This window comes from Phoxinus phoxinus, assembly GCF_949152265.1.
Source record: "Phoxinus phoxinus genome assembly, chromosome: 23".
Lineage (NCBI taxonomy): Eukaryota > Metazoa > Chordata > Actinopteri > Cypriniformes > Leuciscidae > Phoxinus > Phoxinus phoxinus.
In genome coordinates, this window is record NC_136898.1 from 5,830,878 (window position 1) to 5,842,902 (window position 12,025).

The 12,025-nt window shown below is 38.6% G+C and overlaps 1 long non-coding RNA gene across 1 annotated transcript; it reads right to left on the bottom strand.

Annotated features, from left to right (window-relative positions):
* Positions 1-1,844: 1,844 nt before the first annotated feature.
* LOC306991623 lies at positions 1,845-8,889 on the bottom strand. Its single transcript, XR_013796135.1, has 4 exons — positions 8,762-8,889; positions 8,070-8,293; positions 7,179-7,557; positions 1,845-2,431 (listed from the first exon to the last, which is right to left on the bottom strand). It is a non-coding gene; the product is annotated as an uncharacterized lncRNA (long non-coding RNA).
* Between the last annotated feature and the right edge of the window lie 3,136 nt (positions 8,890-12,025).

The window sequence follows — 12,025 nt, forward strand, 5'->3', positions numbered from 1 at the left end:
ATTATATCTCATTCTACTGCAGCATAAAGAAACTTTTGAGAAAAGAGGGTGAGGAGAAAAGTATTTATAGTTCACTTAATATTCAGTGAGAATGTCGTTCACACAAGCTACCCAGCAGCTGGAACTACCTCAAAACATATTCTTCAAAGATTAGATAGTCAAACAGATGTACAATGCAGACTAGCTTATTACTTTTTAGCCGACGTTTTGTTCCTTGACACAATTAAGGGTCAAAATTAATTCCTCAGGCTCCATTTGAACATGACAGTATGATTTAAGAACAAATGAAATCCAAGAAATCTCCACTGGGTTGTATTGTTGAGAACTGGTAATCACATCAATTTATGTGAATAATGAGTTTTCAGGCCCTGGGAAAAGGATTGCAGACAGAAGATAATAAAATGAGCAGAGCACGCAAGACAAAGAAGGCAGGCCGGAGAAGAAACTGTCATTACGAATATCGCTCATTCATCTCAGGAAAAATAGAAAAGAAACCGCAACGAGCAGGCCGTCTGCTGCCTAACCGAATGTTTGATTAGATGTGCGGTGGGAGTTTGAGTTACTTCGGTGGCAGGTGTGGTGGAGTCGATGATGGCTAGACCTCGACGTGTGAACCGAGCATGGAAAATATTAAACTCACTTCGCTTGTTCTTGCCTATGATTTGCTGCACAGATGCTATTTTTGGCTTAGCCTATTTGTGATGTAAAGCAGATCTTGCTGGGAGACAAAACTTGGTTTTTGGTCTTTTAAGATACCAAACCCATGCTATTGAAGTGCAAATGAGCTTCTCAGTACCACTTTCAGAAGTACTTCAGGAGCCAAAGGCTTTGAAGTGCAGATCTTGAGCAGTCTGCACACGAAAAGCAGGTGATGCTGATGTTTTGAGCAAAGGGTGTTCAAGGTGTTGCTTTCTTATCTTCTTTAAAAGGGAATATTTACTCTAGTCAAGTAAGTCTGCTTTTTTTAATATAGCGCTTTTAACAATACCGGTTGTTTCAAAATTGATAAACAGGAAAATAATGATGCCAAAAAGGATTCAATTCAGTTCAGAGTTCAGTTCAGTAACTGTGGAAAGTTCATCATCATGAAATGAGTCAGCTATAGCAGAAGATAATAGCCTCATTATTCACTTTGAGTCAGTTCAATGTTGATTCAGTTCAGTTCAATATGTCAGTCTTGCAAAATTCGTCAAATAAAGTCGATTCAGCGATAAAGCAGTTCTACAGAAAACAGTGTCATTATTTAGCTTAAATTGATTCTAGGCTATTTTGGTTAATCTACCCGAGTCAAATATTCGTGTAAAAGCATAATTAAAATGAAAACTCCACTTTTAAGTTTGACCATATTTTAGTTATTGGCATTTACATATTGGCATGAGCTAAGTGTCTAAGTTAAGTTAAAGAAATGTGTCTATACAGACAATTCAGTTCAGTTCAAGGTTTCACAATGCATATTTTTTAAAAGCAGCTTTACAGAAAATGCTTGTTTTATCGTTATAATTTAAAGGTACACTGTGTAGGAATTTCTCCCATCTAGCGGTGAAATTGTATTTTGCATTCAAACGAATAGTGCTCTCTAGCGCCTCGCTTTTTCAAATGCGTGTTGAAACTACGGTAGCCGTTATGTACCAAGAAGATATGACAACATGTCATCCAATACTTCATTGAGATGTCTTTCGGGTGATGAGGTTCGTTATTTCAAACAAACTGCAACTTGACACACAACAAACAAACGAATGTTACAGTATGAATCAGTAGCGATACATTCTTTATTCGTTTATGTTTCGATGTACATGCATGAGTGAATGAAATACAGCTATTCTCCTTGTGACTGAACCCGGTTCTGTACAATTAAAAACAGGAAGAATAATAAAGACAAAATATGTTGGTCAACTCATATTTATTAGCCTCATTTGGAGAGTTGTGATTTAGTTTGGATTTAAGTGTTTGGAGGATTTAGGATGTCAGTTTAAGTGTTTGAAATCAACAAACTGAACTTTTGGCTCAAAACTGTTAATGATACGGCCTTTTTTCTGTCACAGCTAGACCCAGTTCATTACGATAAACACTTACAAGAAGAATATTATTTATTAGCTTAATTTAGTTAAGTTATGAGATAAAGTGAAAGGATGCCACTTCTGTAATTCCTTGAAGCTCAATGCCTTCATTTGGCACTTGAGAAATTGAAAGCATCCCAATTTAGAGTCTTAAGTGGTGAAAAGCTTAAAAGTCGTACACGGTCTTGGGAAAATCCCTGGAAAATCTCTCTGCAGCACTACTGAAATTAGTTCACTAAGCCTCTGATGTCATCCAGCGCTCGTTTCGTCATTTTAGCAATCACTGAAAGATCAAACCAGAGCTTCTGCAATTCACAACACCCATCAAAAGGTAGCAGCTGTTTCTGGGTCATTTGGTCCTGTTTTTCTCCATGCTGCATGTGTAAAAAAGAGAGAACAGAACATGTAAGAAAAGCTTCTTTAAAAATGCATAAATGTGACATTTGCGGCTCTCTCCAGGGTCTTCAGCTGAAAACACATTTTGGTGAGTGAACCGATCTGTAAGCTTCTTGTGACCGCATGGTCAAAAAATAGCTCAGACAAACACTTAAACAAATTCAGCCACTCTGTAAGCAATACCAGACTAAATGATTTAAAATGTTCAGTATGTGGAAAATTAATGTGTGATGACATTTCTCTGGAGTATCCCTTTACGTCACCTAGCCTAGTATTGTGAACCGATGATAAATACGGAGTGTCTCTGACATTTATATAATCCCTGTATGGCTCTCCTTAACATTCACCTCACTGTTTGCACTACATTTGATTTGTTTGGGTGAGGAAATTATGAATGGAAAATGTCAGAACGACAGTCTTAATACATATATAGCTGAATTTTATTAGATTGTAAACATTCTATAATGCTGTAAAATGTGTTGCTAATAATAAAATGCATTGAAGGAGGAAATTCATTTTATTAATATATGTTGGGGCCTTCAAAAAGGATTGACAATAACAGAGTTGAATTTTGCTGATATTTCTACAAATAACAAATTTCAATGAACAGTTGATTACTATTTTAAAAAACGGTAACAGGGATAAAAAAAAACATAAAAAAATATATAAATAGTTTAATAGCACAGAATATATATACAGTATCAAAATGATGTGCCTTAAAAAATATTTTTCATGATTTGTTATCACAACTTTTTATCTTTTGTCAAATCAACTTTGATAACTAATGTGTGAAGATAACACTATTTTGAGTTTCTGTTTATTAAACCATTCTTCATTGTATTAACTCAAATTTTTAATTACAACAAACTCAAAATTTTAAGGCAACAAGGTACCTTGCTTTTTTTAATTAAACCAACATTTTTTTTTTACAGTGAGTATGGAGAAGCTGGAAAGGAATGACACACGCTGTGTATTATTGTAGGATGAATCCTATGTCTTTCCATATATGAATAAATGTAAAAAGAGCAGAGATGTAATGAGTCTGACAGCCCGTGTTCACTCTCCTCATGCATTTTTGTTTCTGCTACATGCTTGATACAAGCCTCATAATTAATCTGAGATCCCTTTGGCCCTGGCATGTCATGTCTCTTCAGATGTGCAGTTTGTGTGTTTACCCTTGAACATTTGTATGAATGTTGTTCATTTTAATCATATAGTGGGCAGCCTGTGTAAATTTCAACTCTTTGCGCCTCAGAAACCCAAAAGCATTCAAAGTCGCTTCGCTTGATCCTATCAGATGCCACACTAAGCCACATGATTTATTTCACAGGTTTTATACACAAGCCAATTTTTCGGCAGCCAGATTAACAGTCCCGTGGAGCTGGACAATATCATCAGAAAGAGGACATAAAAAAGATGGTAGTTGCATTCAGACTCAGTGGGAAAAGAAAGACTGTAATAAAAAAGAATAACTGCAGTGATCTAATGGAAGGCCAGATGGCAGGAGATGATGGAGGGTTGATTGCCAGTGGAGTGGGACGGGATCCAACCCTGGCACGCTCGCCCCGTGGTGTCACACCAACACCAACATGACACTAGCATCCAACGCTGCCCCGCGCTGCCAGCTGATGAGGTCACAACTGTAAACTATTTAACTGGCTGTTTTAAAGCCACACTTCATACATGTAACCTTAAAGTGACAGTCCACCCAAAAATTATATTTTGAAGAACGTTGGTATAACCAAAACACTAACAGTAGATGTTTCTAAAGAAAGTCATACAGTTTTTGGAATAAAATGAGGTTGAGTAAATTAATACAGAAGTTTCATCTTTGTTTGAACTTTCCCTTTAAAAGTTCATTCCCTTCTAATGTGATCATTCATGTAGAATTCCTTTAACCTCTTCAAAGAAAAGGTCAGCAAATGCTCAAGTATATGCTCTCAATATATTTAGCATTCAAATTAGCCACAAAGAAAATGTCTTTCTGTTGACCCTATTTAGCAAAGCTGAAATTATAAAGCTGACATTTTTCTCAGCTCAGTGAGCATGCGTTTTACTTTAGTTAGAGAAATCAATGTATGCGCTTTTCCCCTATTGCGGGTTAAAAATAAGTCATTTTAACATAGGTTATACATTTTTAAGTACATTTATTTTGTTAAAGCAATTGTGGGGGAAATTAAATGATAAACTCATAATAATAAACTCAAATGTCCCAGAATATGTTGTTGTATGAATGAACATACAATAGGCATATCAAAAGAGCATCTGCTTTAAAAAAAAAAAAAAAAAAGTAAAACAAAAAATGTATCAACACTTGAATGTAGGTAAGTTTCACCTTTAAAAAAGCATTTCTGGGGAAAAAAACCTGAAAAAAATTGCGTTTTTGTCAGATAAGATTCAGAACGATGACTAAAGCAGATGCAGACGAGCGAGTCCATCAACTCCCCGGAGATTCTATACTATTTCAGAAGATGCAAAATAGCGCCCCCTACCATATAACAGTGAAAACATGGATTGTATTTTTTGATACATGCATAGGCTATTTTATATTCTACATATTTAAATACTTTTATTTGTTGCAGGAAATTTAACTTGCTACATCAAGCTACCGCATCTCTGATTAGCCATACAACAAGATATCGCGATAACAACTTTTGATCAGGCATCAAAAAACAGATACCACCTGGGTTCGAAATCACGTCGGAGTACTACATTTAAATTTGAATTTACTTTGCGACCATTAAATAAAGTAGGCTATGTTATGTGAATATGGGTAGAATGAACGAAATTCGTACGTACTGCATCCGCCATTACTATCACATTACCTACAGTGTCAGTTGTGTTGCTTCACTGCCATTCATAAATACCATCCCCTCCCATGGTCTAATGGGATAGTAAAGTGTATATTGAATGTGCATTGTGCACTTCTCGGTGGAAGTAGTAGGCCATTCGGGTACTCTTCGCCTACTGTTTTTCAAATAGTACTATGTATTCAGACACAGTACTTTTTTCACATACTGTTTTTCCCATACTGTATATAGGGAAGTATTCTATTTTGGACACAGCGTTGATTACTCATGACACCGGAAAATCTTGTCAATGGCAGGCGGTGTTGCCTACAACACAACAACATTATAAACGCAACACTTTTGTTTTTGCCCCCATTTTTCATGAGCTGAACTCAAAGATCTAAGACTTTTTCTATGTACAAAAAAGGCCTATTTCTCTGAAATATTGTTCACAAATCTGTCCAAATCTGTGTTAGTGAGCACTTCTCCTTTGCCGAGATAATCCATCCACCTCACAGGTGTGGCATTTCAAGATGCTGATTAGACAGCATGATTATTGCACAGGTGTGCCTTAGGCTGGCCACAATAAAAGGCCACTCTAAAATGTGCGGTTTTACCGTCCGTCTTTACCGTTCCGGGGGGGGGGGGGGGGTATCTGGTGTGTATACCCCAGAAACCAGTCAGTATCTGGTGTGACCACACCTGGTGTGCATTATCATACTGCAACGTGAGGTGATGGTCGTGGATGAATGGCACAACAATGGGCCTCAGGATCTCGTCACGGTATCTCTGTGCATTTAAAATGCCATCAATAAAATGCACCTGTGTTCGTTGTCCATAACATACGCCTGCCCATACCATAACCCCTACCGCCCCCATGGGCCACTCGATCCACAACGTTGACATCAGCAAAACGCTCACCCACATGACGCCATACACGCTGTCTGCCATCTGCCCTGTACAGTGAAAACCGGGATTCATCCGTGAAGAGAACACAAAAGAGCCAGACGCCATCAAATGTGAGCATTTGCCCACTCAACGACGAACTGCAGTCAGGTCAAGACCCCGATGAGGAGGACGAGCATGCAGATGAGCTTCCCTGAGACGTTTCTGACAGTTTGTGCAGAAATTCTTTGGTTATGCAAACCGATTGTTGCAGCCGCTGTCCGGGTGGCTGGTCTCAGACGATCTTGGGGATGAAGATGCTGCAGGTGCTGGGCTGGTGTGGTTACACGTGATCTGCGGTTGTGAGGCCGGTTGGATGTACTGCCAAATTCTCTGAAACGCCTTTGGAGACGACTTATGGCAGAGAAATGAACATTCAATTCACGGGCAAAAGCTCTGAATCATTTGGTGCGATCTGCAAACCGATTTAACAGGCTCATTGAAAGGAATCAGCTCGTTCACAAATCGAACACTGTTGTCATGTCATGTAGCACGTGACATTGTTTTTCAGGAATTTAGTGGAGTAAAAAGTATGATGTTATTCTTTAGAAGAATGTAGAAAAGTAAAAGTAAAAGTTCAGTAAATAAAGTTCAGTAAATAAAAACACTTCAGTAAAGTACAGATAACTTAAGTACTGTAACAAAGTAAAAAATACTTCTGTTACCGTTTGTCGCTAGTTGCTTTTTGAAAAAAATTTGCTAGAGCGGTCTGAAAAGTCGCTAATCTAGTGACAAAGTCCCTAAATTGGCAACACTGATGGCGGGGAAGCGTTGTGTCATAAATGACGGAAAGAGTTAATGACTCAAAACAAAAAGCTCATTTAAATGGAGAATATTATTATCAGATATAGCATTGTTTTAAATTGGCAATTAAACTCAAACAATATAGTCTAGATCACATTATGTGATGTGACATAAATGTGAAGAGACTCCTTTTCTAGCAGGTTTCCCAGTCAAATATAAAGTTGTCCGATCAATTTATATCACACACCTTATCTGCCATTTCTGGAATGGGCAATTATAAAGAATCTCCTCTCATAATGGCGTGACAGCGGGTGCCCGGGCTGAAGTCACCCTGGGGGTAAAGAGGACTGTCGGGTCTTTCAGCGCACTGCAATTCTCAGGGGTTTTATCTCCCTTTGAAATCACGCTGGTCTTTATCAGAAACCCTCGGCAGACCAGATGTGTCTGAATAGGCTCTCCCTGAGCTTGCAAAGACACAGGTGCCCTTAGAACAGGAGACAGGCTGTGAGTCTGCATTTGATAATCCTATTTTTTGGAGCATGCGACTAGACTGTGTTTTAATTTGAGATTAATCAACCAGGGTACAAGTCAAGCACCAGCCAGCGCCACAGCCGTGCCGTCGAGACCTGTGCGAGGATGCAAAGAGACGGAATAATGAATGCGCAGCAAGAATAGACATGAACAGTGTGTGATAACAATACACTTTCAAAACTGCATTAGCTAAAACTACATTTTCACATTTTATGAACAACATGTAAGTGCGAAACTCATCACCACAATGCCAGGGTGTTCTGGGTGGTTTTCAGTGTGTTGCTTTGCTGTTGCTAAGGTGTTCAGAGTGGGGTTTTTTTGTGCTGTCAAATCTAACAAACGTTGGTAAATATATAATATATGGTGTATATATAATAAATGGTGTATATACTGTATATATACATACAGCTGTGGTCAAAGTTTACATACACCTTGCAGAATCTGCAAAATGTTAATTATTTTAACAAAATAGGAGGGATCATACAAAATGCATGTTATTTTTATTTAGTACTGTCCTGAATAAGATATTTTACATAAAATATGTTTACATATATTCCACAAGACTAAATAACAGTTGAATGTATAACAACCTCATTCAAAAGTGTACCTTGATTCTTAATATGTGTGTCTTTAGCTGGATGATACATGGCTGATTTTTGTTTTTTGTGATGGTTGTTCTTGAGTCCCTTCTTTGTCCTGAGCAGTTAAACTGCCGAATGTTCTTGAGAAAAACCCTCCAGGTCCTGCAAATTCTTCAGCTTTCCAGCATCTTTTGCATATTTGAACCCTTTCCAGCAGTGACTGTATGATTTTGAGATCCATCTTTTCACACTGAGGACAAACACAAAAAGGTTCAAACATTCACTGATGCTCCAGAAGGAAACACGATGCATTAAGAGCCGTGAAAACTTTTGAAAAGTATAAGAATGTGAAAAAGTTTCTTATTTTATCTAAAGATCATATTTTTTCAATTAGTAGCCTAATGCCCTTCAGAAGATACAAGTTACATGTTTCCCAGAAAACTAAATAAGTAGGCTGTAGGCTACAATTTACCATGAACTTCAAATTCAAAGTTCCCCTGATTCTAAATGCATCGTGTTTCATTCTGGAGCATGTTTGAATCTTTTGTAATAGTTGTGTATTATTGTTGAGTCCTTCAGTTGTCCTGACCTCAGTGTGAAAAGATGGATCTCAAAATCATACAATAGTAGGCTAGCCTATAGCCTTATAATACTTAAGAAACAAAGTCTCAGATTTCAAATTATGTCTATTTTATAACGATCTTTAAAGAATGAATACCGTTTTGGCGCTTTAATGTGGATGTGTAACCTTTATCGAGTCACAGCAGGTTCCGTTAGAAGCTCCGGTTGCTGTAGAAACCAACATGTAGAGTTCTAAGCTGGTTCTACGCAGGTTCTACTCGCACGCTTATGACTACGCATGCGCAAAAAAAATGTAAATGCTATTTGAACATAAGAAACAACATTTATGATACAGTTGTAGTCAGATTTCATTGGTGATTTTAAATATGAAATTTAATCGTAGTCTTGGCAAACAGTTTTATTAAATTTGATGTTTCCCCATTCAAAGAGATTGGAGCTGCATGCCAGGCAGAGAGGCGTTTAAAAGATGGCGGCTCAGTGGACCTGTTCAACCCAAGGGGGTAATCCATCCGCCGGAAACTGAAGCCTCCGCGGGAGCCGCCATTGTAGCAGAACTTCACCTGCTGTTAGCATTCCATTGACTCCCATTCATTTTTGCGTCACTTTGACAGCGAATAACTTTACATCTGAAGCGTCCAAAGACTCCATTTGTCCATTATTTATTTCTAAAGAAACACGACAATGTATAAAAGGCTCCATTACTTTGTATCTTACGTTATGACTTCGTAGAAGCCGTTTTTGTAAAAAATAGGCTAACGATTGTGTCATACCCAAGCGACTCTCTGTCGCACTGTAGAGAAATTACCGTATAGACCGGCGGAGAAGCTCGCAAGCAATCGGGGGGAAGTGGAGGCATAAAGTCAAGGGAGAAGCCCATAGAGATTCATAAAGTTGCTCATGCTGCTAGCTCATTGACAACTTATAATCACGCTCTCCGTCTCTGCGAGATTCGGAAGGGAATGATTCTGTACAGTTTGTATAGAAAGTCAATTTAAACTTATAGCCTTATTATATTATAGCCTAGTAATGTACCAAGTGACGTTCTGTATAGTTTACAGCAGGGCTGGGGAACGTTGGTCCTGGAGGGCCACTGTCCTGTATAGTTTAGTTCCAACCAAACACACCTGAACAAGCTAATCAATGTCTTTAGGACCAATAAGGCTAATCAGGTGAGTTTTTTTCAGGGTTGGAGCTAAACTTTGGCGCTCCAGGACCAACGTTCCCCCTGGTTTACAGCATTCGTTGAGTTTTTTTTCCTTGAGAAAATGTGCCATGTATGTACTGTACCTGATGTATATCCCAAAAAATCGATATTGAACCAAATCGTGAAATTTGTGTCAATACCCAGCTCCACATTTGATCATCTGCCAGGTTAAAATCATACATCCGGTCAGTTAGAAAACCAGTTGTACATCATTCTCTCCTCAAGAAGCCACGTGATTTGAGGTATCATTCATGTCCGTATAGCACAAATGGTGTGGGTTGAGTTACATACCAAAGTTTAATACTTGGGGTTAGCTAGGGGTTTGTTCAGTTCAATAACCCTATGTATGAGCAATAGTAAAAGCGGTGCTTGTATTAGCACCACTAATAAACCTTTTGCCATTTTTATTTTGTTGAAAACACTATAACGTGTCAGTGGAGAAATGCGCTCACTATTCCACCGTTTGTTTATGGAAATATCAAGTGGCAGTAAGTGTCAGACTAATAGTGTAGTTCACATCTAAACATTTATGCGTTGGTCACTTGGGTTAATTAATCTTCTGCGAATGGATCAAGTTAATGTGAGGTTTTACAGCCATGTCTAGATCTATGTGATCCCCCCACCCACCCCTACAATGGCCATAATAGCCTTAAATGGGCTTTCAAGGCAGAAAACGGTGAATAGAGGTTTTTTGAGTGGATCTTTGACTAGCACAACTGGGGTTTGGACTTCAGGCAGATTGGTTGCTATGGAGACAGCGCCCCTGCAGCACACTAATGGCAGGCCGCGTTGCGCAGATAAGCACAGTGCTAATCATAGACTATTGTCCTGAAATGCGTTGTGCGTCTCCCATGCCCCTGTGTGACGGACCCCGCCTGCCAAATGCCTGGCTGGTCTCCTCGGGTACATTTAAATCCCTCCCTCCTTAAAATTCTCCCCTTCTGCAGTTGTTTTCTTTTCTCGGCCCCACTGAGAAATGCAGAAAGGAAGTGGAAAAGTAAAAAGCAGAGATGACTTGTGCAAGGCAAGAATGCTGAGAGCCCTTTTTGTCCTGAAAACAATACAGCTATTAAATTATTAAAAGAAGTCTAGCCTATCAAATACAGTGTATATCTGAGGGGGTGTTTATTTTAGCATATGAAACATCTAGTCACAGTATATCCTCCGGAAACACACATGGCGTATTCTCTGTGAGATTCACTGCACACCTGTTGTTAGGATGGCTCTGGAAAGCACTATTATATAACATTACCGTCATCATACTGAATGCAGTTGTTCGAATCACAAAGAACAACCTTGTTTACGCAAAGGCTAGACATGACTAAGCTTCCTCGTCTGTGAAATGGATGCTTTTTCACTGTTAGAATGCCAATATCGTTCAACACTTTTCTTTAATGTTCTTCGGAGACTAATTAAAGGCAAGCTCTCGTAGCTACGCTGACAAGGCAAGCGGGATGTTAAAAATTATTTCAAAGAGAAGGAAGGGAAGGATATTAAACATGTACGTCCCCTTGAAATTCACATCATTTCATCTTTGTATCTCACAATACACTCAGACCGCCTGGAGCTTTGGCTTTTTTCAGTCATTTTGCAGGAACATGTAGCGGGCCCTGTGGAATACTGAGAGGCATTATTCAATCATTTAGGCCAGATGTGATGGGCAGCCCTCTACAGAGGGAGCAAAACGTCCTCATCTATCTCATTACATCTCTCATCACTTTCATTACGTGTCGCGGGACGCTATCGTTGGAACTCCATTCAAAGAGGAAACGCTTGCAAGGACGGTCACATTATGTAGATGACGGTGCTAAAAGGATAAACTGAAAACGAATAGTTCACTTCTGACCCGGCTGAAAAACAAGATCCTTTCAAACACTTAAAAATATAAGAGTAACTTTAACTTCATTTGCATGGAAAATTGAAAAGATGGTAACAATGCTATGAACACTGTAAAAAAAAATGTTACGCACATACTGTGGTTAACTGTGTATAGTAAACAAATTGTGGGACATTGTTGTAGGAAACATGCACCAAATACACACAACCTAGGACATTCACAAAAATGTGTGTGATGTGCAGCAAATCAAACTCGTGAACTCGAAGTAGGTTCTTCTTTTGAACTAGTAATTACTTTGTAACCATTAAAAAATATGTTCTCTATTGAATGAGTGTGTGTACTGTGTAGTATGAACATAA